The 26,440-nt window shown below is 46.5% G+C and overlaps 1 protein-coding gene across 4 annotated transcripts in view; it reads left to right on the plus strand.

The window, feature by feature from the left end:
• The window catches only part of NCK2 (NCK adaptor protein 2), a 156,680-nt gene that overhangs the window by 48,205 nt on the left and 82,035 nt on the right, over window positions 1–26,440 (plus strand). The window contains exon 1 of one of the 4 annotated variants that reach the window (XM_047744698.1): window positions 21,589–21,720. The exons of the other annotated variants lie outside the window; for them this stretch is intronic. The gene's annotated coding sequence lies outside the window, so the exon portion shown is untranslated. Of the gene's footprint in view, window positions 1–21,588; window positions 21,721–26,440 lie in introns of those variants that run through there. 4 annotated transcript variants of the gene reach the window in all.

Consider the following 26,440-nt stretch of genomic DNA (forward strand, 5'->3'; position numbering starts at 1 on the left):
CCCCTGGGTCTCTTTCCTTCCCACTTGTCCTGGAGGCCAGGTGGCTGGCCTCAGGGCCACCGCCTTGCTGCCAGCCCCTGCCTAGCCCCTCGCAGCTGACTGGCCTCTGCTCCTGAGCCCCACATTTCTCAGGAGGGATGCTGTCAGTGCCTGCCACAGGGGACTGTCATCAGACTCCGAGGAGGTGAGGACCCCAGCAGGCCTCAGCTGGGCCTGGTGGCCCCCCCCCCCCCCCGGAGCTCGCAGGACTTGAGGCAAGTTCATGAGTGTGGTGGTTTGCATTTTGCCTCTTGTCTGCACTCTGCTTCGACTGCGCCTGGGTTCTGGGTCTGGCCCCACTGAGGAGTGGTGACAGCTGTGCAGCTGCCTGTCCCTTCTGGCCTGATCTGTGTAGCCCATGGCCCTGCACCACTCGGCTGCCTTTCTCTTTCCTGGATCCTTTTCTTCCTAGGGAAGGAAGGTCAGCTCAGGGCTGTGGAAAGCATGGAAACCCCAACCCCAGGTCTGATCCCGTTGCTGCTGTTGCCTCAGGCCAGCTCCCCCAACGGGACCAATTTGGGCACTCCCACCCCATGTCCATTGTTGAAGTCCTCCCCATGCCTCTCCCCTCCGCCCAACCAGGGCCTCTAAGGAAGGAATCAAGATGAAGTAAGTTCCTAAGGGTGGGGCCCTGATCTGATAGGATTCGTGTCCTGAGGAAAGCACCAGGAACCCGCTGTCTCTCCACCGTGTGAGGACACAGCGAGAAGGCGGCTGTCGGCCAGCCAGGAACAGAGCTCTCAGGAACCAGCTCAGCCCACACCTTGATCTGGGACTTCCAGCCTCCAGAACTGTGAGAACATAAATTCTGTTGTTTCAACCACCCACTCTGGTTTTTCTTATGTCAGTCCAAGCAAACGAATACAGTGAGCCTCCCTGGGCCCCTCACTGCAGGGGAGACCAGCTCCCCCAGCCCCTCCTAGGGCATCCCTGCAGCCAGCTTCCCTCACGTGAGAAACAAGGCCCTGCTGTCTTGTCTTGACAACAGTGAGGGGTGGGATGTGAAGCTCGAGACCAGTGCTTTTTGGCTTTACTTTGGACCCCTGGCTGTTCTGTAGGAAAAACTCATCCTCCCATGTGAGCCCGGCTCCTCCGTGACGAGCCCGGTGTGCAGATCCCCGGGTCACAAGGTCACTCGCTGGCCATTTGCAGGGCCAGGTGTACCAAGTGGCTCCTGCCCCCACCACCCCAGGGGCGGATTCTGCTTGGGACCCCACCCTTCCTAGGTGGCACCTGCTGTACCAGGATGCAGAGATGAGGACCAGGGGTGTAAAAGCTAAGTGCTGCCTTTCTCTTCCCTTTGGCTTATCTGAATTTTGGGGTTTTGGAAGTGGGAGGAAGGAGACCAGTACTGAATACAGTGAGTCTCTCAAATCAGCTACACGAATTAGAGGTCAAAGTGAGACACTGTCACTGTCATGGGTTTAAAGAGTTTGGTGCCCTGGAAAGTCCTGCACGCATAATACCCTCCGGTGGAGGAAGCTGTTGCCGAAAAGTAGGTGCACAGAAGGGGCAGGTGCTTCTCTTTGCCGCCATTGCCGTCAGCAAGGTTTAGAAGATGACCATTAGGCATGGTCCTTGGCTTTCTTCTCTGGTTTGTACATGTGGACCGGTATTCTGTCCTAATTAATTTTTCTGTAAGTGGTATGTATGCATGCGTGTATTGTATACTTTAGAGGAGCATGTTGCCTGGGGTGTATTAGGGAGCTCGATACGCCGGCTAGGGCTCGTCTCACTAACCTTCCCCAAGACGCCCTCTCTTCCCATGTCTTCTGGTTTTTGTTTGTTTGTTTGTTTGTTTGTTTGTTTGTTTTTTAAGGTTTTTATTTATTTTATTTGAGAGAGGGACAGTGAGAGAGAGCATGAGATGGGGGAAGGTCAGAGGGAGAAGCAAACTCCCCATGGAGCTGGGAGCCTGATGCGGGACTTGATCCCTAAATCCAGGGATCATGACCTGAGCCAAAGGCAGTTGCTTAACCCCCTGAGCCACCCAGGTACCCCTCGTTTCTTTTCTTTAAAAATTCTTTATCTGTAGAATGCATGCTTTTTCCTAGTTTCCCTCCATTCTTTCTCTTCATTTTTAAGTCGCTTTAAATCAGCTATAAGCCCTTGTAATTCATGACTCTGCTTCAAGACAGAAGCCATCTGTATTAATTCTGTGTATTTTTACAGAGGGAGACCATAGTTAGGGCAGTGGTTCTCTTATTTATTGCCCTGAGGAGTAGTAGTAGTAGTTGTTGTTGTTCTTTTTTTTTTTTTTTTCCTGAGATTTTATTTATTTATTTGACACAGAAAGAGAGAGAGAGTGCGCATGAGCAGGCAGAGAGGGAGGAAGAAGCAGGCTTTTTGCTGAGCAGGGAGCCCAGTGCAGGACTCGATACCAGGACCTTGGGATCATGACCTGAGCTGAAGGCAGATGCTTAACGGACTGAGCCACCCAGGCGCCCCGATTGCCTTGAGTTCTTAAAAATGTATTCTGGTTGCATTAATCTTTTCCAAATGCTAAGCAGATGTGGACAAGCTCCAATTTAAAATCAACGACAACTGTGACGGATCTAAAGCACGAGTCTCTGCCAGGCTTTGCTGGTGCTCAGGCTGCTCTAGGGGTGGAGCTGTCCTCTTCACCTTCCTGGGTGGATCAACCGGGACATTCCGCGGGGGTGATGACCAGGCCAAGGTTGCATCCGTACGTGGACTTGACCCTGGTGCGCAAAAAATGTTTCATAACTTTTTTCAATGAGAAAAAATTACCCTGTTTCTTTTGGTCCAAATAAGAGAGTTCTTTCCAATTGAAGAACTGTTTCTTAGAGTCTTTTTGATGAAAACGATTCTCTTGCTAGATAACATTCTAATATGGGCAATAAAATGTGTCTGCAAAATGCATTGTAAACTGTTTATTGCCTATTATGATCTCCTCTGAGCACCTTGCCCTGTGGTTTGTGGTTCTGAAACTTGAGTTTGTCCCAAGTTAGCCAGAGGGCTTTTTGAGACACTCAGCTGCCCTCAGCCCCCCAGTTTCTGCCTCAGGGGTCTAGAGGGGGCCCCAGTAATTTACATTTCTGGGAAGCTTCTGAGTGCCTCTGCTGCTGGTCAGCGCACCCGGTGAGAACCACTGCCCCTGGCCATCAGGAAACATGGGCCATAAGCAGCAGTTAACTAAATTTGCACAAATGGATGTTGACTTCTGTCCTCACTCCCGGCTTGGAGGAGGAGCCTAGCATCAGAGCCTAGTGCATGGTGTAGTCAGGCATGTGTTAAATGCAAATGAGCAGAAGTGGCTTATCTTCAAAACATCTTAATTTTTATTGCTTGTGCTATGTGCAGTGTTATTTCCCATTTGTAGAATGGGAAGAATTAAAAGTTGATTTGTGAGCTAAAAATACAGTAAGCTCCTTCATCGTCAAAGCCCATAAATAGGCCTGCGCATTCAGACATAAAAGCAAACCATTAAGAAACAGTGCTGGTGTCCTTAGAATTTGTTGATCGGATTACAATTACAGACTCTCTCATTTCTTCACTTCCTGCAGCTTGTGTAACTGCTTAGCACCTATTTTTAGTAGGTCTTGCACTGCTGACTCAGAGTGGTAACTGGTGCTGAGCTCTCAGCTGCTGGGTGCCATAGGCTGGCAGGTGGCCAGGCTCCTAAGACAGGTAAGGTTCTATGCCTGGGCACTGTGTCAAGTGGGGTGCTGGGGAGTGGGTCCCCAGGCAGGCAGCCTGGGGGCCCAGCCGCCTCCCCCAGCCCCTTCTTGCTACTTCACACACCCGAGAGGAGCCGTTGATGGAGTCCTGGGTCTGGTGGTACAGCCCGAAGTCTCTCACCAGCTGATGGGCTATCTTCCTGCCCCTCAGCCTCTGGCCCGTCTTCATTCTCAGGTGGAGGGACTCAGCGCCAGGATGGGCTGATGGAACCCCTGGCCTTTGGCTCCCTTCTCAGCATACCTGGAAGTAAGTGTGAACAGGTAGAGCTTGTCTTTGGTGAGCTTCTTTAAGTCTTTAAGGCTTCTGTCCAGTTGGGCCTCTTGCCACCCACTGATGTCCACAGGCAAGTTATGGGAGGCGCTTTCGTCACTGTGCTCTGACCTCTGATCTGTGCCAAAGCAGGAGTCTGGCTGGTCAGCCCGTGCTGACAAGGAGGGCTCTCGCCCACAGGGCTTCATAAGGAAAGAGCCAGAAGGAAACGGACCTCCCTTTCATGTCAACACACAGATACACACCACTAGGAGAGCTGTCTTGTCACTAGAATTTTTTTTTAAAAGATTTTATTTTTTATTTATTTGACAGAGAGAGAGAGTTCACAAGTAGGCAGAGAGGCAGGCAGAGAGAGAGGGGGAAGCAGGCTCCCTGCTGAGCATAGAGCCCCATGCGGGCAGAGGCATTAGGTTAAGGCATTAAGGCAGAGGTTAAGGCAGAGGCTTAACCCACTGAGCCACCCAGGCGCCCCTCGTCACTAGAACTTGACAAGAACTGGATGACACAGCTTGGGTGCTCTGACCTCCAGGCAGGAAACTTTGGGGCTTTGGAAATACCCTTGAGTAACATAACTGGGAGGATGCTTGAGCTACCCTGAAACCTATGTGGCCTTTTTGTACCTTTCTTTTCTCAATTTGTGAAGTGAAGGGCTTAGAGCGTATCTGTAATCCTTCCCCCACAGGATTTAAATTCTAGTGGTCTCTAAGAGAATGTTGATTTCATCTGGAGGAGCCTGGGGAAGTAATGTCAATTACAGCCACAATGATAAGAAATTGGTCATTTCTCATCTCCCTCATTTACTCTAGTGCCTTTATTTCTCTGTCGTTGCCCCAGAAAACGGAACGGGTGTGGATATAGGCTCTGTCAGTTTCCGGGTGGCTGCTGCTCGGGGCTGACAGGGCTGGGGATTGTGTGGGATGTGGGGGCTTAAAATGCCCAGTTAGTGAATGCACCTTCTCTCCTCCCTCAGTCCTCACCAGCCGTCATTTTCTGGCAGTTTTATCTTGGCCTCATGTCCTTGGGATGTCCTTATTCTTTACTTGCATACCAGCATGGTTTGCTGTATGTTTGTAGACTATGTTTATAGAGAAGATGGGCTCAGCTTCTTCTTACAGGGGATGTTTCTCATTGACTCACTTTAAAACCACAGATTACCGTGACCTGGCTAGATCACGGAGACCTGCCTAAGCGAGTGCTTGATAAATGCGTTAATTTTTATAATTTCACAATTCAGACAAGCCGAGGCTGTTCACTGTCATTGCAGCCTGGGAGCTGGAAAGTGCATGTGGTTTGATCTGCATGAGGACGACCCAGCTGCTGTTGCTTCCTTGCACTCTCATGAGGCATGGAAGGTTTTACTGTCTGTTGTACATTCCACATCCCAGTAAGTTCTCAAAATGTTACAGAATGAATGAGCTGATCATTCTTTTTCTTGGGGGGTGGGGGGATGGACTAGAGTTCAAATTACCAAAAACGTAATGTTTTTGGAAGTATATTCACCAGCAAAAAGAAGAGCCTTAATGTCTTAGCAGATGATTGTAAACAGTAGGCTTCTGGGGAGCCTGGGTGGCTCAGCTGGGCAAGTGGTTAAGGGTCTGCCTTTGGCTCGAGGCATGATCTCGGGGGTCTCCTGTGCCCCACATGAGGCTCCCTGCTCAGCGAGGAATCTGCTTCTCTCCCCCTGCCCTCCCCCTGCTCCTGCGTGCTCTCTTCTCCCCTCACTTTCTCTCATACTCAAGAAAAGAGAAGAAGGCTTAAGAGTGTGTCAGAATATCCTCTACCCAGCCCTGTTGCGTGGTGGTCTGGCCGGGTCTTGCTCTGTGCCCTGGGGTGACTTTTACTCACCTTCCTGTGGAGAAGGTGGTTTGGAGCCTGGGGGTTTCCGAAGGCCCTTCAGGCTGCCCTATTTTGTGATGTTCTGGACTATCTCTCATTTGTAAGCTGTGATTTCTCTTTTTCTTTTCTTTTCTTTTTTTTTTTAAATACTATTGGAGAGAGAGAGAGCACATACACGGGAACATGAGCTGGGGGAGGGGCAGAAGGAGAAGCAGACTCTCTGCTGAGCGGGGAACTCTCCGGGGAGCTCTCCAGGGAGCTCAGTTCTGGGACTCCAGGAATGTGACCTGAGCCAAAGGCAGACACTTCACCAACTGAGTCACCCAGTCACCCCTGAACTGTGATTTCTTAGTTTACAGGATGATCCTCTTTAGAGGTAGAATCCTAGCAGGGATCCTCAGGAGGACCCATTCTCAGAACTTCAGTACAGCGTTGGGGACGGCTAGTCTTGCTCCATCTGAACTCCTCCACACTCCAGTGGCTTACTTTTGAAGCAAAGCTGAGATACCAGTTCGTTTCATCTGTAAATATTATAGTGAATACTCCGGTAATGAATTCCTTATTATTACCAAACCTGTAACCAGTGTTCAAATTTCCTCAATTATCTCAGAACCTTATTGCTATTGAATGGTGTGTTTGCTTCCCCCCCCCCCGCCCCCCCATGGTGATTGATTTGTTGGGGAAAGCAAGTCTTTCATCCTTTGGGTTTCCCACAGCTGCGGCCTTCTGCCAGACCCTCACTCGCCATGGCCCCCAGCCCCTGTGCTTCCTGTCAGCCGCTGGTCAGATCTGGGGCCCGTTCTGCTCTGATTTTCAGGCATGACTCCTCGTGGGCGGTGTGTGCGCTTCAGGAGGAGGGAATGAGAACAGGCAGCCCTGGTGATCACTGCCTTCATCCCCGATTTCATCAGAGTTGCAAAATGATGCCATTCTGATCATGTCCTTCCTTCTCCGTCTCCCAGCCAGACGAGGAGGACACGTGGCGGTTAGCCTGAGGTCGCTTGCGCAGGAAAGTCTTGCTTCTCTTTGGCAGTTCTCAGAACAAATAGTTCTGGTTCCCCAGCTCCTCCACAAGCCGTCAGTGAGGTGGCTTCTGTGGCTTGCTTCTGTGTTCTTAGAGACATTATGAGCTCATGATGTAAGGTATTTCTGGAGCATCTTCATTCATTGCGGCTGGCATCCTTGTTATGCTGAGTGCCCGGCTGCCGCCTAGCTGGGCTGCCTGAAGTTGCTTCTGTGTCTCGAGGCTCAGGCCCAGAGTCTGTGACATCATCGCCACCAAAGGCTGGGGCAGCTGTGCTTTGGGTCCGACCGGCTGTGCCCACCCCAGGCGGAGGCCCACATTTCAAGGACCGTGGCCTCTTTAGGAGGAAGTGGAATTTAGGGACCTCGGTTTGGAAGTCAGGAATTATTGCTTCCAGGCTGGTTGTTGGATCTGGGCCTTTGCTGTGGACAGAGGTGGGTTTTTTCATTTGTTTTTCTTGGTTTGTTTTCTGACATCATCCTCTGTAAATTCACACCGACATTTCTAATTCAGGATTCGAATTTCAGGATATTTTACTTCTTTGCTTTTTTATTTGTATCGCTTTTCTCTGAGGCTGAAAGTTTTTCTCCGTAGGAACGTCGACATAAGAACTTATTTGCTTGATAACCTTATTTGTAGACGACACATACATGTTTAGAATAACTACCAACATTTTTACCAACCATATGAGTAGTGGAAATGGCAGAAGATATCTTTGTCCTCAGGGTTTCTCCCACTGGGGAAATACAGTCAAATTACTGTTTCTAAGCCTTTTGGAATAATGTCTCTCTTGTTTATGCCACCAACTCAGTATATAATTTGGTTAATTGGTTTGCATTCTGCTTTTGATTTTTAGGACTTAAAAAAGTTAATATTGGTTTATAGTTACATAAACCATTTAGATGGTTCCAGAGCCAGAAGTGTGCCCAGAGTCCCATTCTGTATCTTCAGGCACCTCTCGCTCAAGCCCTTTCCATCACTATTTGTAAAAGGATGATTTTTTCCTTCCCTCTTTTATTTATTGCTTTTTAATGCAAGCACAGACATAACATTCATGCAGTTGTATATTTGTTTTTAATTTCTTTCATTTTCTTAAATAAACAGTAGCATACATTTCCCACTTTTCCCAAGCTAGAGTTGAGAGGTGGTCTTCTGATTATATGGTGTACAATGACTTAGTTAATCATGACACTGAGTCTAACTGAATGTGCCTACTTATTCAGTGATTTTGGAAGGGGTAATTATAGCAACTGCCATCTAAATATTTTAATCACATTCTGAAATAGTTAGAAAATACATGAATATTCTTGTCTTATTTTTGCTGTTTAAAAAGAAAACAACACAACTTGGTCTATTTAATTTACATGTATTCTAGTTTACTGGTTCTCAGTGGGGTAATTTCGTCCCTTTGGGGACATTTGGCAATGTCTGCAGTGTCTGGAGACGTTTTTGACTGTCACCACTCCGGGGGGATGGGAGTTGCTGCTACCCGTCCTCCTGTGCTCCAGAGAGCTTTGCGACAAAGGTTGATTGGTCCCCACACGTGCACCACTGGTGAGAAGTGCTCTCTCTCAGCCATGCTTTCGAGAGCTTGGGTCACCTTGCTCGTCCTCCCTCTCTCTCTCTCCTTCTTCAATAGATATTTATGTCTAGCACTTTAGGAAAACAGAAGTCATTTAAAGTGAAAAGACCTGAGGGGCTCCTGGGTGTCTCAGTTGAGGAGGTGCCCGACTCTTGGTTTCTGCTCGGGTCATGATCTCAGGGTCCTGGGATTGAGTCCCGCATCGGGCTTCTGGCTCAGCGTGAAGTCTGCTTCTCTTGCTCCCTCTGTCCCTCCTCCCTGCTCATGCTTTCCCTCTATATCCCTAAAATAAAAATGAAAATAAAATCTTAAAAAAAAGGAAGATTGTCCTTCAGAGGTGCACGTGAGTGTAGGTGACCCATGGGGAGTTTGGAAGTGTTGCTGCTCTTACGAAATTATTTTGTCATTGATGACATGCATGATAACAAGATACATTTTTCTTATCTCTGTATCTGCATTTTCTCTGTTATCTATGAAATACCCCATTTCAACTAAAAAGGGGACTGAATAATTCAACTGCACGGTGGTTTTAATGCAATACACATAAAAGGGGGCACGCACCCTCTCTCAGGTGGGGGGCACCTGGGGGCTATCGACAGTGGTGTCAGTTGCACGTGGTGGTTCCCAGAGAGGGCCTGGGAGTGTGAGATGGGCATAGGATGTGGAAGGTGGACATTTTTCGGTGCTTGATGGTTTCAGAGCCGTGTCCGCCTTTTGCCTTTGGTGATGAAGAGATCCAGTAGTTTAGGGTTATTCCAGACGTTCCTAACATCACTGTTCTTTTTCCTTCCTCCCCCTCGCCTTGTACTTCCCAGTCTTGCATCAGGTAAATTAAATGATTTGGGGGGGGGATCCTGATTGGCATTTCTTCTTCTTCTTCTTTTTTAAAGTTTATTTATTTGAGAGAGAGAGAGAGTGAGAGAGAGCACGAATGGGGAGGAGAGGGAGAAGCAGGCGCCTCATGAGCAGGGAGCCCAAAGTGGGACTCGATTCCAGGACCCTGAGATCCTGAGCCCAAGGCTGATGCTGAACCGACTGAGCCACCCAGGAGCCCCTTGGCATTTCTTCTTGACACAAGTACATGCAATAGCAGTTTGATTCCTGGAAAGGAAATATGTATCAATAGAACAGGTAAGACATTAGCGATGATGGTTTACAGGTTTGGCAGCCCTCTTAGGAGTTGGTTGTCTAAGATAAATTTTATTAACATTTAAGTCTTGGACTTCAACGCTTCTTTGTGGTTGGTTTCGATACTGCCACGGGGCGTGGAAGAGTGCTCGGATTGTTAGGAGGGTGGTCTTTCAGAAATAGATTGAGTCATCAAAACTCCTTCTTGTTGTAACTTTGTGGCCCAAAGAGATAAACATTTATTACCCTTTCTAGGCCTTTGACTCATATCCTATGCCACCAACCCTTTTCTTTCTGCATCTTCCCTGCCCCCACACAAGAGAAAAGCTGACATTGATTTATAAGCCTTCCTTTGCTAAATTCAGAACCTTGCAAAAACCCCCATTTCAGCCTTTCTGCTAGTTTTTGGGGGAAGCCCTTAAATAATTGATAACGTTCTGAAGCTTGGGTTGATTTTTTCCCCCCTCTGCTCAGAAATCAAACAAGAATTTGTGCTATGCTGAGTGATGAGTTGTACTCAGTGTTCTAGAGCATGAATGAAGGGACCACCAGCACCACAATTCCACGTTGTTTGGTGTAAGGGCAAAAGATGGTTTGCATGTCCTTTGAAGGAAAAAAAGTCTGCGTGCCCAAGCAGCAAGCCACTGGGCTGTGGGAGCAAGTGGAAGGTGTTCCAGTATCCCGTGCATGCTTCAGGAAACCACGCAGAGGACAGGGGCTTAGGGACTTGAGGGTTGGTGAGGAGTATAACATGGTCCTCATCTTGTGGGGGCTCCTGCCAGACCCGTGCGAGACGGGTATAATCCCAGTCGGTAAATCCCTGGGTTTGTAGCAACTCCCAACTGAGACAAGATTCAGTATGATTCTCCCATAGTTGGAATGAGGGAGCAGAAGCCAAGTGTTTTGTAAGCACAGGTAGAACAAAGCACCTTAGATCATGGGTGCTGTCAGCTTCTGCCTCTCTGTGGAAGCAGGATGCTTCTAGAAAACAAAACCAGTTCGTAAATTTGACACTGAGAACTCTTTGAGAGGTTTGATGTGGACTCATTAATTTATGGTTTCATAACTTTTTTTTTCCCCCCCAAAGCTACTGGCACTAACTGCAGATTTTTAAAGAGTTTAATCATCGTCAGGAAGGTCTGGCTACAGGATGACTAGCTGCATTAATCTGATTCGGTTCATTTCCGAAGAGAACAAAATTATAACTACATTTTCGTTAATTTACGGGTGTGATCCATCTATTTCAGGGCGAATATTAAATTAACTCCTAGCTCCAGAAGATACGATTTTGAACAGAAGTAGCTGTAGGATTTAGTGTTCTGTGAAAGGAGTAGGCGTTAAGGTTAGCTTGTTGTGAGATTTGTTTTCTATCTGGTATTATATTGTTGAAAGAAATTTTTATTTGAAAGAGTAATAAGTAGAAAAACAAACAAGCAAAAAGCAGCTGAAATCTAGTGTGGAAGGAAGCCTTCCTCCTAACCCAGGCACCCAGATGGCCTCACCAGAGATAAAGTTCATGGTTTCTTGTAAGTCCAGGATGTTCTAGAAAATACCCAAGTAATAGGCTACCCAACTCATCAGTTTCCTTCTTGTCTCCCCCTTTTTTCTTCTTATAAAGAGATTTCTCTATTACTTGCTTTTAAAAGTAAGTAAAACCATCAAACTGTACATTTTTAATTGGTGAATTTTTATGGTGGGCAAATGATCTCTCGATTTCATGAAAAGTAACCTTAGAGCCTGGGGACTGATTGTAGAGAAAAGAAATGAAGGGTGAAATGCTTTCATCTTCAGATCGCCAGAGACAAATGGTGAGGTTCCTCAGAGATCCCTGTAGCTTGGATTAAAAACACATTTTTATGGGTTATTTAGATGGAGAAGCCTGTAGTGAGCTCACCAAGGTTACTGATAATTAAGTTCAAATGGGTCATGAATCGCAACGTAATGAGGATAAACTGCTGGGATGTACTTGAGGCAGCTCAGCCCGGCAGCCCAAGTGGTAGGTAAGTTTCTCCATAGATAAATGCATGTGGGGAAAATAACACGATGTGTCCTTAAACCTTATTTTTCTGACGTAACTATCTATTTTTGAACTCTTTCCTATTTAGAACCTAGAGCCATTCCTCCTGTTTTATAAGGGAAAAGCACTTTGTCTGTAGATGTAATGTATTTTACTCTTTTCCTACTGTTGGCCATTTAGGCTGTTTCTATTTTCATACGTCTTACCCAATGGCTTTTCATAGAATTGTGCAATTTTGCATTTTCGTCACCAGTGCACGAGCCTACCTGCTTCCTCATGGCCTCACCAGTAGGCCGTTTTGTCACACTGAAATTTAAAAAAAAAAAAAAAAAAAAGTTTTTACTTTTATTTTGAAATCCATTTTAGCTTACCAAAAATTGCAAAAAGGTTACAAAAAAACTTCTGTAAACCCTGCATCCAGCTTCCTCAAGTGGTGGCATTTTATTTTCTTTGTTTTATTTATTTTTAAAGATTTTATTTGTTTGAGAGAGGGAGAGTGCAAGCCCAAGCAGGGGGAGCAGCAGACAGGGAGAGGGAGAAGCAGGCTTCTTGCTGAGCAGGGAGCCCAACACGGAACTTGATCCCAGGATCATGGGATCATGACCTGAGTCACCAACTGAGGCACCCAGGTGTCCCAAATGGTAACATTTTCAATAACCACATGACAGTGATCACAATGGGAAGTTCACACTGATACAGTACCGTCACCACATTTTTGGATCTCTGACAGACTGATAGGTGAGAGAGGTGGTATCTTTGTAGGACTCTAGTATGTGTTTTTTTAATTCAAGTCCAGCATTTATCTGAAAGGCAGACATTTTCCTGCCCAGTTTCCTTTGCCTCTTTTTTCTTGATTTGCTGATCTTATCAATTTTAAGGAGCTCTCCCAGATCAGGAAGAGTAGACCTTGGTCTGTGTCACAAATTGCAAATATCCCTTGTCCTCTCATTTGTCTTTTGGATTTGCCTGGGGTATATTTTGCCTTGTAAAAAAAAAAAAAGTTTTTATTTTTATGTAGATGAATTCAAACATCTTTTGTGGTTTCTGGGTTTTTAGTCAGAGATTAAAAAAAAAGTTTTTCCTTCAAGGCTCTAAAGAATTTCTTCCATATGTCCTTCTATACTTTTATTTTTTTTCACGGTAAACCTTAGCTGCATTTGGAATTCATCCTGTTGTAGGTTGTGAAGTGTGGCTCCATCTTCCTTCCAGATGGCTACCAAAGTCTCCCATCACTATTTATTGAGAATTCTTGTCTTTTCCCCAGTGACTAGAACAAGCACCCTTTGTCTTATACTAAATTCCCAGAAGCACTTGGGTCTGTATCTGTGTTCCTATTTCCTAGTTCCATTATATGCCATGCCAAACTGGAACAGATGAGTTCTCTGAAAACTTTCTCTTATCTTAAATAAACAAAACGAAATAGCATTCTGTGAAAGTCTGTAAAAAGCTAAGGGCTGTGCTTGTATAGAAATAAATGAGACAGAAGAGGCCCAAAGATCACAGAGTTGTTTTGGCCTGGGGTAGAAGGCAGATGGTTCCCTCTCTTGTGTCCAGAAGTAGGTAAAATAATATCCATCGCAGGAAGGCATTTTGGTGGTCCTTACCTGGCCCAGCCCTCTGCAGTCTCGCCAGCCTCTTGGATGTTCTCAGATGTGGGAGGCAGGTTAAGCATGAATGGTAGGAAATTTGATTGAAAATAGTTAATGACAACATATTTTTTTTTTCTTTTCTTTTTTTTAAAGAAAGGGAGGGTGTATAAGAGTTCCTTGAAGAGTTTTCTTTGATAAGTGTAGCTTCTGGTCCTTGAGAAATCTGTCATTAAGAACCACTGTGCTCCTGGGACATCGTTAAGCCTTTCTCTCCATCCGTGTTTGGTGGAGATCACAACTGGTTTTCCCCTTATCACGTGGTCCTTTGGAAGAGTTCAGTGCAATTGTTCCACCCAGGTGCACTGGCTGTCCTTGGTCTCCAGCATGAGCGGCAGCGGGCATAAGGTCAAGGCCAAGGGCTCCCGAGTGAGTGGACTCCAAATTCTCACTGCACCTGTGCCCATCCCCTGACTCCTCCGCTGTGAACAGGGACGGTGAAACCTCTTGGTGTCAGGACTCAATGTGATGATAATGGAGGGAAAGTGCTCAGCCTAGTTGGTGGCGCCCAGGAAACGCTGAGGAAAGGCTTGCGGTTTCACCGGTCTGTTTCCTTCCCTTGTTAGTGCATGAAACTCTGAGCCCCAAAGTTCCTGGATTTGCAAGCTGAAGGAAGGTAGGATATAATTTGGGAGTAAATAAGAGAGGGGGATATACGTGTTCGAGTGGCGCGTGGCAGGCTGAACCACAGATGAGGTGAGGCAAGCTTCACGTTCGAAGGTCTAAACAAGAAGGTGTTCTTTCTCTCACGGTCTGTCTGAGAGAGGGACCCAGAGCACAGGCGTGGTGTGTGCTGTCCTATGTGACCAGCAGCAGGAGCAGGACGGATCAACTTCTATGTACATTTTTGTTGCTGTTTTTTGTCCAAAAGAATAATCCTCAAAATGGAGCGGACAGAACAGGTCTTGAGAAGGAATGAAAGCTGAAAAGGAGAAAAGGAAGGAGAAGAGCCCCTGACTGCTTTGCACTCACACACTGAGGTTCGGATGAAGTCTGTGGAACCCTTGTTGATACTCTCTGTGGCCTTGAAGGGAAGATGTACCAGAAGGCTGGAGATGGCAAACGTTCTAATTTTCTAAATGGAGAAAAGAGCAGAATCAGGAAAGAGGTCTTTAAACAGATTACAGAATGGAGATGAAAGCTAGCAGCGGGGGGCCTGTCGGCAACTCCCCTCCTTGATGCCATGTGACTGGATGTCAGCCGGGAGTCTGGATGAAGTTGGACCCACTTACATCTCTAGCACAAATGCACCTGCTCACCTTGGGCCCTCCCCTCTTGACCACGGTCACTCTTTAGGAGCCTTCTGGGCTGTTGCCTTCTTGGGGATTTGTCTGTGGTCATCTGCCCTCCCTGTGCTCTGTTCCCCCAACCCTGTCCACTGACCAAGTGCCCTTGACTTCCTGAGCTTACCCCCAGATCATCTCGTGCGGTCCATATGAGGTTGGGAAACAGCCGGTGTTTTTTCACATTCATAGTCCGTTTCCACACACAAAAAAGGGTGTATAGCATCGACAGACAGAAAAGGAGAAAATCCGAGGGACAGAGGGACAGAGTACGTGAGTGAGTGGGAGCTCTGGGGAGTGAGGGGAGTGGCTCACGGCACAAAGGAGTGATAAGGGAGTGCCAGGGCCAAAGGATAAAGGACATTTCTCACCTCCACTCATTGTCCTCTGATCTCCCAGGTGGCTAAGCTTATCTCTTCTGATAACAGCTGGGCGGGGGGGGGGGGGGGGGGGGGGGGGGGGGGGGGCATCATTCTTGGTGTTCTCTGGCTGGCCTCATTCAAAGGTTGGGTGTGTGGGGGCTGGCTACGAGGGGAGGAGTGGTGTTTCAGTGTGTCACAGGGGGAGCAAAGCAGTGTTTTCTCTGAGTGCCCCCACCCTGTACCTGGAATTTGCTGGGTGCTTCTTGTGCTACTTACTGTATACAGCATATCTGTAAGGCAATCCTTTTCTCTTCATCCTCTGTTTTATAGGCGAAAACTTAAGCTTTGGACATAGTAAACCATCTGGCCGAAAGACGGAGCCAAGCAGGGGCAGGGCTGGCATTTCATCTCAAAGCCAAAGCTCCTTCACCAAATTGGGCCACAGGCCCGTCTCTGCGTATTGAACTATTATGTGGATTAGGACCTGGTCGCACGGCCACAGCCACAGGACAGGGACTGCTGGCTCGATCTTCCCCGAGTCCAGGTCTCAGCCATGTACTGTTCTTCGCCGTAATCTGTGCCGCAGCCTGGATGTTAACCTGTGTGTCTGTGGTAAATGGATGGAGAGATCGGGGTCATCCATGACTGGATCAGAATCCAGAACTCTCACGGAGCTGCGACAGGGGACTGACACTGGCGTGGTGAGGTGCCACAGGGGGACGTGTGAGGAGCACATGCCACTCCGAAAACACCTCCCCCGGGTGTAGTGAGAGGCCAGCCCCCACAGTGCAGGTGTGATGCTACCTGAGGAGCAGGGCGGGGTCAGGCACCCTCACCTGCGAGCTAGCTCCAGAAGTTCCATTTCCTGTGGTGCCGTCCCGGTCTGAGTACCTGCGCCACTTACAGGGGTGATTGATAACGACCCGTAGCATCCTGGGTCCCCGATTTGGCTCTTCCAGTTGTCTCTTTGTGTCTGCCTTGTGGGGGCGAAGGGTGTCTGTCACGTATGCTGTGTTCAGCGCCCGGCACGGTGCTGGTTCAGAACATACTTGTTGGATGAATTAACTTGATGTCTGCCTAGAAGTGGGAACAGCATTGGGATGATGCGTTTCAGGGAGTTTTGGCATTGTTCCAGCGAGGAAGGTTTTGCTTGGAGAAGAGATCCTGACATCATCGTTCCTCCAACGATTGGAAGATTGGTCTCAGGAAAGCAAGATCAGTCCCACTTTGTGTTGCATCATAAATTATTTTTTAACTAAAGCTGTTATGTTTACACACACACACACACACACACACACACACATACACACATACATATACAACACACACACACACTGTCTCTTTAGACTTTTATTTTTTAAAGCAGGTATTAGAGGTTTTGGAGAGCACACATCTGTTTTAGAAGTTATCTTGCACAGTTCAGCTCATTTTTTTTTTTCTAATAGGTGAGCTTTCTTGTAGCAAATGAAATAAAGAAACCCTGCTGTGTCATCTCCTATTTGACTTTGGTCCCTGACCAGCCTGAGTTCCTTAGGAAGGACGACAGCTGTGTTGTGCCTTATTTCTGTGCAGTGTGTGTACACAGCAGATGTGCAACACATTTTCACTGAATAAGTGTGACTTTCGTTCCACCGGTGAGGTGACTGATACTGCCTTCAAGGAAACCTAGACTTTCGGGCGAAGTAGCAGTCCCAACATCCTGTAGTAAGACACAGAACAGGGGAGCACCTGGGTGGCTATGTGGGTTAAAGCCTCTGCCCTCGGCTCAGGTCATGATCCCAGGGTCCTGGGATCAAGCCCCATGTTGGGCTCTCTGCTCAGCGGGGAGCTTGCTTCCTCTCTCTCTCTCTCTCTGCCTGCCTCTCTGACTACTTGTGATCTGTCAAATAAAAAAAAAAAAAAAAAGACACAGAACAGGGATTTGCATCCAGTTGAAAACAAAGTCCTCATGTCCTCTACGTCATACAGAGTGGCATGGTCAATTTCATTACCTGGATTCATCTTCTTTCAGACAACCCTTGTATTTGAATATTTAGGGTTGAGAGCATAGGGCTTCTTGAATCGGCCCTTTTCACCTTCTAGTCTTTTCTCTACTGTACTGGTTCTTAACTGGGGCTGGTGTTTTAAGCACCTAGGAGCTTTTTACAGACTGCAGATATTCTAAATCAGTAGGTCTGGGGCGGGGTAGGGGGTGGGAGGATCTGTTTGGAATGAATAGGCAAGCCGAAGACCTTTCCATTTCTTGAAGGCATGGTTAGAACACTCAAGAGTTTGGCTATTGTACATAGCTGAAGATACTCTCTATTTTGCCGAGTTGGAAATCTGAGTGATGGGTTGTAAGGTGAAAGAGAAATTGAACTCGTGAGCTGGGTCTGTTTTTTCCAGCAGCCTCTCAAAGGTTTTGGCTATGTTTGCATGTTTTTATGGGACGAATTCCATGCCAAGAGGCAATTGTGAATTTTAGAGTTTACTGATTTCAAGACAAACTCCATAAGGGATTGGTTGAGTAAAATGGTGAATTCAGAGAAAGTTTGAAATCTCTTCCTGATTCTGTTTCTTCTGTGCGTAAGACTGCACTGTGGGGTGGAAGTTTATCATTTCATAATGTGTGTAAATGAAGGGATCAAAGTTTTTTTTTTTTTCCGCTTACACTGGGTGAGGATTATCTGAGAAAACCTGGCAGACCAAGGAAATGGGTTTGACTTTCTGCCAGGTGGTCATTGAAATATTTTTTTCCTTTGTGTCCAGTTAAAAGGCTGGGCATGTAGATTTTCATGCTCTTGTCTGGTTTCAGCTTTGGAAATGCTTACACAGCTAATCTGGCATTTGTGATTATTTCCATTTCGAGCTCACCAGGAGGCTCTTCGGGGAGATTCAGACAGAAATGACTTAATTGGATTTCAGCCCACACACAGTAGTTGAATGGCTTTATGGATGGCATTAATTGGGCAGCTGCCATAGGAAGTCATATTATATATATATATTTTTTTTTTGAGCTCTAGAATTTCAAAGTACTCTTTGATTCATTCCCTCTCATTGGTTCATTGCTAATTTATTTAACAAATGAAAAACTCAAGAAAAATGAATAACAGTAGAATTCAGAAATACAATTCATAAGTAGAACCTTCATTTGGTTTTGGCATAGTTACATTATTATCTATACTTAAGTCTCCTTGTTGATACTCGTGGGCTGGCTTAAGGACAGTTGTATAAGGGATTCAGGGTCTCTTGGATTGAAATTTGGGAGGAAAGTATTCTGGACCAGATGGCACTGAATGCTGCAGGGTATTGGACAATTGCAACAGATCTTACAAATATAATTAAAGAAGTGAAAGTTTATTGGATGATAAATGCCTGTTATTACCATTTTATCGAGCACCTGCCATGTGGCCAAGCCATATGGACCTCAGCATGTGGAGGTCCTTTCCTGGAGGCTCTTCCTGCCTAGATAGCCTTTTGTAGGGGAGTTTATGATTATACAAGAATAATTTCCATGGGAACATCTTCCATTCCTATAGAACGTCCCCAGACAGGGAACTGTTTGAGTTCATTTCTGAACAATGAGTTGGATTTAGCCAGATAGTGGCTTTGGAAAGCTGGAGTGATAAAGCTATCCCAGTATGGGGGAAGAAAGAGTAGAAATAAAGTCACAGAATTGTGAAAGCATCTGGTCTTTGGGGAAAATGTCGCTGAAACACACTTTGACCATTTTAGGAATATTTAAAAGTAGCTAAGAGTACTTTCAGAACACAGTATTATTAAAATTCCTGTTCATTTGGAATAATCATAAATTTGTTCTCTCTCAGTTAAACTTGATAACTATTAACCCCCCCTTTAAAAAAAAAGATTCTATTTATTTATTTGACAGAGATCACAAGTAGGCAGAGAGGCAGGCAGAGAAAGAGGAGGAAGCAGGCTCCCTGCTGAGCAAAGAGCTCAATGTAGGGCTCAATGAGGGGCTCTGTCCCAGGACCCTGGGACCATGACCTCAGCTGAAGGCAGAGACTTTAACCCACTGAACCACGCAGGCGCCCATTAACCCCTTTTTTGGATGGCAACATTTAACTTACTCAACTTCTTTTCATTATATATTTTATGGAATTTTAGAGAGTAATTTAGGGGATACTATAATATCTATATGAGCATCACCCCTACTTAAAAGTGGGGAAAACAAATCAAGTTTATTCAGTACCCATCATAAGTAACATAGGATAATGTGCAGTGAGATTCCCCCCCCCCCCAACAATTTCTTTGAAGCAAATTCATTCCGTGGGAGGCTTCTCGGTTACCACTGATACACAGAATTTAAACCAACCACCTTCCCACAAAATCTTTCTCCAGAACTTAATGGTTCTGTATGCTTCCATGGTCTTCTCAGGTCATCGACTGTTTCCAGTCTTTTTTTAACTTATTACCTTCATCTAATAGCTGTAAAACTCATGTCCCCGACCCTCACATTGAGAGTCCTGTTTTGGTATCTTAGAAGGCCACTGAAGTGATCCAGAACAAAGATGGGGTCCGAGTAAGCCCCAAATCCCTAGAGTACTAAAATCTGCATCTGTATGTGTGGTTCACTCAGCTGAGGTTATGGCGATTTAATCCTGAGTTAATTAGAACCCAGGCCCTGACCTGAGCAGCTCTCTCCGGATGTTTCCATCCTGTGACGCCCGTGCGTGTCCACTGCAGACTCGGCAGATATAGTGTTCTCTCTAAAATTAATGTGTGGTGCTAAAACAACACCAAGGTGTTGAACTTGAAGGGCAGGGGAAAGAAAAGATTTGAGGTTTCTGATTTGGTTAATTCTGGGCTTAGATTTATATAAAACAATTAAAATGTTCCTTGTAGGAAGAAAAAAGGACTCTTGTTTTAGAGGAATAGAGGGGAAAGCATTCTCAATGGGGTAGTTTGGGGGTGTGAATGCTGCCTTTCTGGGGTTGTGTAAGGATGTCCCATCAGTGAAACCATGCCGCCTTCGGCTCATCTGCCCCACCGGTGGTTATTTTTTTTTAAACCATTTTCTTAAAAACCAGAAGAACATCATTCCGTGCTTGGACTATTTTAAAACTTTGAGTCTTAGGTATTATATACCTATTCCCAGTTGAAGAAGGAGAGCGGGACCTTTTCTCTCTGAAGGGCCCAGAAGTGACGGCATGCCCTTGATCCCAAAGAGGATCACGCTTGAGCATGGGCCCAGTGGAAAGGACGGAAGCAGAGAAGTGCACCGATAACATCACCACCTCCCGTCTGTTTTGTCATTGCTGACTCATTGATTAATTGGGTTGCTCTCTGGGTACCAAGTATGGGGTCAGCGCTGGGACCCTGCCCTTGAGAAAGTCTTCTCCCATTGGACGAGCCCCTTGCTCACTGCCCATTCGCTGGAAGTGCCCGGGTGGAGGACGATGTAAAACAGCGTCAGGGAGATAAAATTTACAGCATCCAGAATGCTGGGGATTCTGCAGGACAAATGACTCCGTTTCTTCAACAAATCATCCTTCCAATAAAATAGATTTAAAGTGACTTAAAAGACATGCAAGACATTGTAATTTATAGACATTATTTGGATCCTGATTCAAATAAATCGGCTATAAGAAGACATTTACGAGAAAATTTGGGGAGTGGGAACACTATGAGGTTTATATTAAGGAATACATGATTATTTTCGGTGTTACAATGGAGTTGTACTTATCTGTTGGTTTGTATATACTGAAGTCTGTACAGATAAAGTAATTTTTCTGTGGGATTTGCTTTCAAGTCCCCTAGTTGGGGTTGGGGCCTGGTGGATTGGCCTAGGTCCATAAATGTTGAGGTTTAAGTGTTAAGGTAGGTGGGGACATACATCCTGGTTATTTTTGTAGATGGTTAAAGATGCAAAGAACAGTGTCTGTGGTACAGTATGGTGAATGCTGCAATAGGAGGGAAGGCAAGACTCGGAAGTGTGTTCCCAGAGGTGGCAGTATTTAAACTGGGTTTTAAAGAAAGTAGGAAAACTAGAGAATCCGTTCCTTTTGTGCTCAGGAGGAAGGAGGCAGGGAGATGCTCTGTGATTTTTCTGGTGGATTTGGTACTGACTGGTTCCTTCCATTCACTCATTCCTGCATTCATTTAGGACGTATTTTTCAGGTTCCTGTTGTATGTGTTGGTACGTAGTGAGAATTTGTGGGTAACAGTCTGGTGAAGGAGATGGTATATTGGTTTGCCAAGGCTTCCATGACAAAAATACCAAGGACTGGGTCGCTTAAATAACAAAACTTTATTTTCTCACAGTTCTGGAGGCTAGAAGTCCAAGATCAAGGCGTTGGCAGGTTTGGTTTCTCCTGAGGTTCTTTTCTTGTCTTGTGGATGGCTGCCATCTTGCTGCCTCCTTGCACAGCCGTCCCTCTGTGCTTGCACATCCCTAGTGGCTCTTCCGGTTCTCATAAGGACACCAGTTATATTGGATGAGCAGCAGTTTCCATTTAACCCAGTGATCTCATTAAAGATCCTGTTTCCAAATACTGTTACGTTCTGAGGTACTGGGGGTTAGGACTTCAGCATATGAATTTTGGCGAACAAAATTTAAACCCAGAGGGAGAGTGTTTAACTGCCTCTGGAGACATCTGGGAATTCTTCCCAGAGGAGGGGCCTTGAACAGCCTCTTGCAAGAGGGTAGGATTTCACTCCTCCCCTGGGCACTGGGGGCAGGACCGGGGAGAGAGCCGAGAGAGTTTGCAGTGAGTTCCCAAAGATGACCTGAAGGCTGGGGAGAGGGCTTTGCAGCCCAAGATGGTGAGCAGCCATTTTAGCAGAGGAGATCTGAAATGGCAGACCAGGAATGGAGAGGAGGCCCTGATGGTAAGGGCTTGTTCGGTGCTGGGTTGGGGGTGGATGAGAGGGCAGGGAGAGAGCACGTGCCCCAGGTGCCCCAGGGCAACCAGGTGGGTCTTCTCTCTAGAAGACCAGCAGTGAAAAGAAATGGGGAAGATGATGCGGTTTTATCTAATAGCTTAACATCCTAATCACCAGAGTAAGACAGAGTTGTAAAAATGTTACGGAAAAGAATAAAGTTAAAAAGTAAAGTCATAACTCCTCACCCCAGTTTCCACCCTACCAACAGCCTGTGCTTGGCCTTGCCTGCTTTTGAAAAATGTGAGGAAGTGTGTGTGAGTGTGTACTGGTGTGAGAGGGAGAGAGAGAAAGGGAGGGACGGTGGGGGAAGGGGGCGAAGGAGGATCTGCTCCCCCCTAACCCATTTGTTGGCTTTGGCCTTTCTCAGCGTTTCCCTTATTCTTCCAGTCCTTTATCCCCAAAAGGTAAGGGACATGAACTTCAGCAAAATAATCAAAATAATTCTTACACACATTCAAATTAAATCTTTTGGACCACCTGGTGCCCCTGAATTATCTCAGATAAGATTTCAGAGCCCTGTATGCCTGCCTGCCTGCCTGTCTGCCTTCCTGCCTTCCTGTCCTGCTGTCTTTTTAAACAGAAGAGGGGTTCGCACAAGTTTTATTCAGTAGTGCGTTTTAGTGTTTAAAGTTTTATTTTTGTGAGTGTGCTTTTTATTGGTCTTGTAACTACCTGCAGCAACTAAACCCTGTGTCATAAAGAACGCTTGGGAGTCTTCTAAAAATGTTACAGCCGGACCGATGCTATAGCGCTCCGCTCATGCCGCGTCTTTCACAGATTGAAGGTTTGTGGCCACCCTGGGCTGTTTAAGCCTTTTGGCGCCATTTTTCCAAGGGCATTTGCTCGCTTTATGTCTTTATGTCACGTTTGGGTAAGGGTTGCAGTATTTCCAACCTTTGCATTATTATTACATTTGTTATGGTGATCTGTGATCAGTGATGACTCCCCGAGAGCTCAGATGACGGCTAGTAGCATTTTTTAGCAATAAAGTATTTTTTGATTAAGACACGTACGCTGTTTTGTTTTGTTTTTTTTAGACCTAATGTTAGTGCACACTTAATTGGCTGTATTCTAATATAAACATAACTTTAAATGCACCGGAAAGCCAAAAATCTCATGACTTGTTTTTTGCAATAGTCACTTTGTTGCAGTGGTCTGGACCTGGAGCCACAGTGTGTCCAAGGTATGCCTGTTTATGTCTTTAGATCGTCTAGTTACCACACTGAGTGGTGTAGCAAGGCTTTTTATGTGGATTCTGAAAACTTATTTGGACTAGCAGGGAAGCTCTTAAGAGTGACCCCTTATCAGACCTTTTGGAGAATGGGATATTGTTGTATTGAAGAGGCTGCCATCAAAGGCATAAACAGAAAACCTTTATAAACCATTGGAAATGGCGTTACTCGTCAGATTCCAATCTGTTAGAATTTTTCAGCAGCGGACTGTAACATTTAAATTCATATTAAGATTTGCATTATGACTTTCTTGGTCGTGGTATTTTAGATAAGCTTTGATGATTTTTTTTTTTTTTTTTGGTACCGCATCATCAATTTTTGATCATTCTTAGACCCATTTGCATGTCAAAGCCACAGACTCGGGGCTGAGGGACCCTGGGCATGGCAGAGGAAACAGGCAGAGTCATACAGGGCTTTGGGCTCGCTGAGCGGGGCCTGGAACCCCCATTCTCCTGTCCTGTGGTCGCTTGCCACTTTCTCTGGCCTCTTTATATGTGGTTGGCCCCACTGCCTGCAGTTCTGCTCTTTTTCTCAGTCCCAGAAGGCAGAAATCTCTGTTATTTTAGAACATAGAAACCTCAGAGTTGAAAATCTGACCATTTACACTCCTCCCCAGACAGCTGCCTTAGCCACATGTGATGCCTTTTGGAGGCTGTTCAGAGAGTTAGAAATTAGTATTTTTTTTTTTTTACACTTTCATTAACCAACTTCTAATCAACAGATAGAATCAACTGAGAACCAGCTTTATCATTTAGAACCGATACAAATCTAGCCCAGTGCAGAAAACTGCTTAGTCCTGCTTAGGACTGCTTTATGTTGAGTAAAAAATCCTAATTTCGTGGGACTGTTTGAAATTTTTGGTAACTAGCTTATGGCCTTAGGTACTCTCTGGGCCCTGACTGGGAACCACCAGGCATGGGGGAGGAAACCGGGCTTGAGTTTTAGCCCAAGCCATTCAAGGAGACTTTTGTGTAGCTTTGTTCGTGTCTGAAATGAGCACTTTGGCCCTGGAATAAAGTTTTCCACCAAGTAGTTTGGTAGGAATGAAATATAGTTTGTTCTGCCAGAAGTCAGCAAGGCAGCCTGGCCTGAGGCGGTGACCTTCCATATTTGTTCTGAGCTGAACGTCCCTTAGACCACCGTGGGGCCCACGTGCTCTGAAGAGGGGTCTCACGTGGGGAGGGTGAGGAGGGACAGAAAGGATGAGAGGAGGCTGTGGCATTCGTGAGCCCAGAGGCCTAGGATAGTCACGTGATTCCCACCTACCCTTTTTAAAGGAAAGAAGAAAGATAAATGCTTTCTGTGTAGTCTGTAGATTAGGGGTCTGGGGGTTCTCTGGGTGTGTTTGGCATATGTAAGATTGAGTTGTGATGCCCGCCTGAGGCGCCCTGCAAGTGTGTACGTTGTGTGTTGTACTCGACCCAGTCAGATCGTGGTTTTCAGCAATTCTGGGTTTGCTGCGTTAACATCTAAGAGAAACCCTTCCTTTGAAAACAAAGCGGTGTGTCCCTTCGTGGGCTGGCCCCTTTGCCGTAGCACTGGAGAGGCCGAAGCCAGCCTCCCAGGGTAGCAGACAACTCCCGACGGAGGCCACCGACAGACCTCGCCTGAGTGTCCAGGCTCGACATGTCAATGGTGATCTTTTTTGAGAAGAAAGAGAGAGGCTGGGCTTTGAAATCAGACCAGGGGAGGTTCAGGTTCTGGCTGGGCCACATCTGCTGCTTTAGCTCCTGAGCTCAGTGATCGGGTTTGTCTCGCAGGGTCCCCAGGAGGGCGGAATACCAGTGCCAGGTCTCACTGGGACCAGGACAAACCCTGCTCCTCCCTGCCCGTGATGTGGCTCCGTTTCTGTGACTCAGGGAGGTAAGGTGGTATCTATCCCCTGGGCGCTCAGGCTGAGGCTCTGGAAGAATCGAGGTGGTCAGGAACGTCGGCCACCGAGCCGTCGAGTCCAGCACACGGCCATCAGCAGAAGGGGGCATGCACACGCCCTCCTACTAACCCTTAGTGACTCTCCGGCGTGAAGTGCGTTCGTGATGGATATCATGCTGGACCTCCTTGCAGGTGTGAAGGAAACTGCCTGGGACCAAGACAAGTCTGCTGCTGCCCCAGGCACTGGAAGTTTAAGTGAGGCTAGGCTAGTCACATGGGGGCATCTCGGGGTCAGGCTGTGGCCCCAGGACCGGCAGTGCCCCCAGGCACGCACATCGAGGCCCTGAGGCACGCAAGCCCTCACAGTGGAGGCAAGTGCTGCCTCCCTCCCCCAAAAGACCAGGGAGAAACCCCACATTGTGGCTTGGGTTTTTCAAAACACAGTTGGGAAAAAAAGAAAACATCAATGTTACAGAGAATTCAGATAATCCTGTGGATTTCACAGTGATGAAATTTTGTGTTATTAGGGGTCCAAAATAATGCAGAGAGGGAGATATATTTGGTATTAGGGTTAATTCCTTTCTGGTCCTGCCTCTTCCTCTTGTGTTTCTAAAGTGAGATGCACAGGGAGCTAGGGGAGAAATATTTTCAAAGGAAAACATAGACCCATTGCATACAGTTCCGTCTGCCTGAAGCGTGCTGTGCAGACCGACCTTGAGTGAGTTCTCAGGTGAGAGCCTTCTGCGCCCCAGCTGACCGTGTACCTGGTAGTGTTTGCAGTCGAAGGTGGTTTTTGCACAAGTGTCTGCTTTCCTGATGGGGTTAGATCTTTGTACTTAAGATCTGATTTGAAGTGTTTGTCCTTAACAGATGTTTGAACATGCTAATAACCCCACCACATTAGACATGGGCAGGCTACCCTGAAACCCAGGATGACACAGGTTTGACCCCTCCGTTTATTTCCATTTGAGGTGTACATCCATTTCATGGATGGCTTGTCCATGAAATGCTTTTCTCCAAGGAAATGCTGCAGCTTGAATCCTAGATAGCCATGGGCACCTTTAAAGGAACTTGAAATGGTGTCGCTTTGATTGGAGCTCCTCCATGAGTTCAAATTCTGCTCTGTTCCACCTGGCTTTTCCGCCTTACCCATGACACTGAGTATCAGAGGACTGGGCTTCCAGATCCTGCCCGTAGTTCTTCAGCTATGGACTGGTGAAGACGTCGGCTGGGGCACAGGGCTTGCCGTTGCTGTGGTGGGTCTAGAATTTCGGAGGCCTGCATTCCTCCCTGAAGGCTGTTAAGGAAAACCTTCACTTCCCGGAGAAAGTTAACTCGTGAAAAAGTGGGTGTTGATAGCTATTGTGGAAGGGTATTGTGAGAGTTTAAAAATCTCACTGGTGAGAGCACGGTGCATCCAGAGGGGGAGGGCTGTATGCCCAGACAGCTCTTCTAGCCGCCCCTCACCGTGGCCTAGGTGATCCAACTCCAGCTAAATTCGCTTTTCAGTTAAAATTTAAAAAATCCAGCTTATACCTCTGAAAATACTAATACGGAGGTGG

This window comes from Lutra lutra, chromosome 9, assembly GCF_902655055.1.
Source record: "Lutra lutra chromosome 9, mLutLut1.2, whole genome shotgun sequence".
In the NCBI taxonomy this organism is placed as follows: Eukaryota; Metazoa; Chordata; class Mammalia; order Carnivora; family Mustelidae; genus Lutra; species Lutra lutra.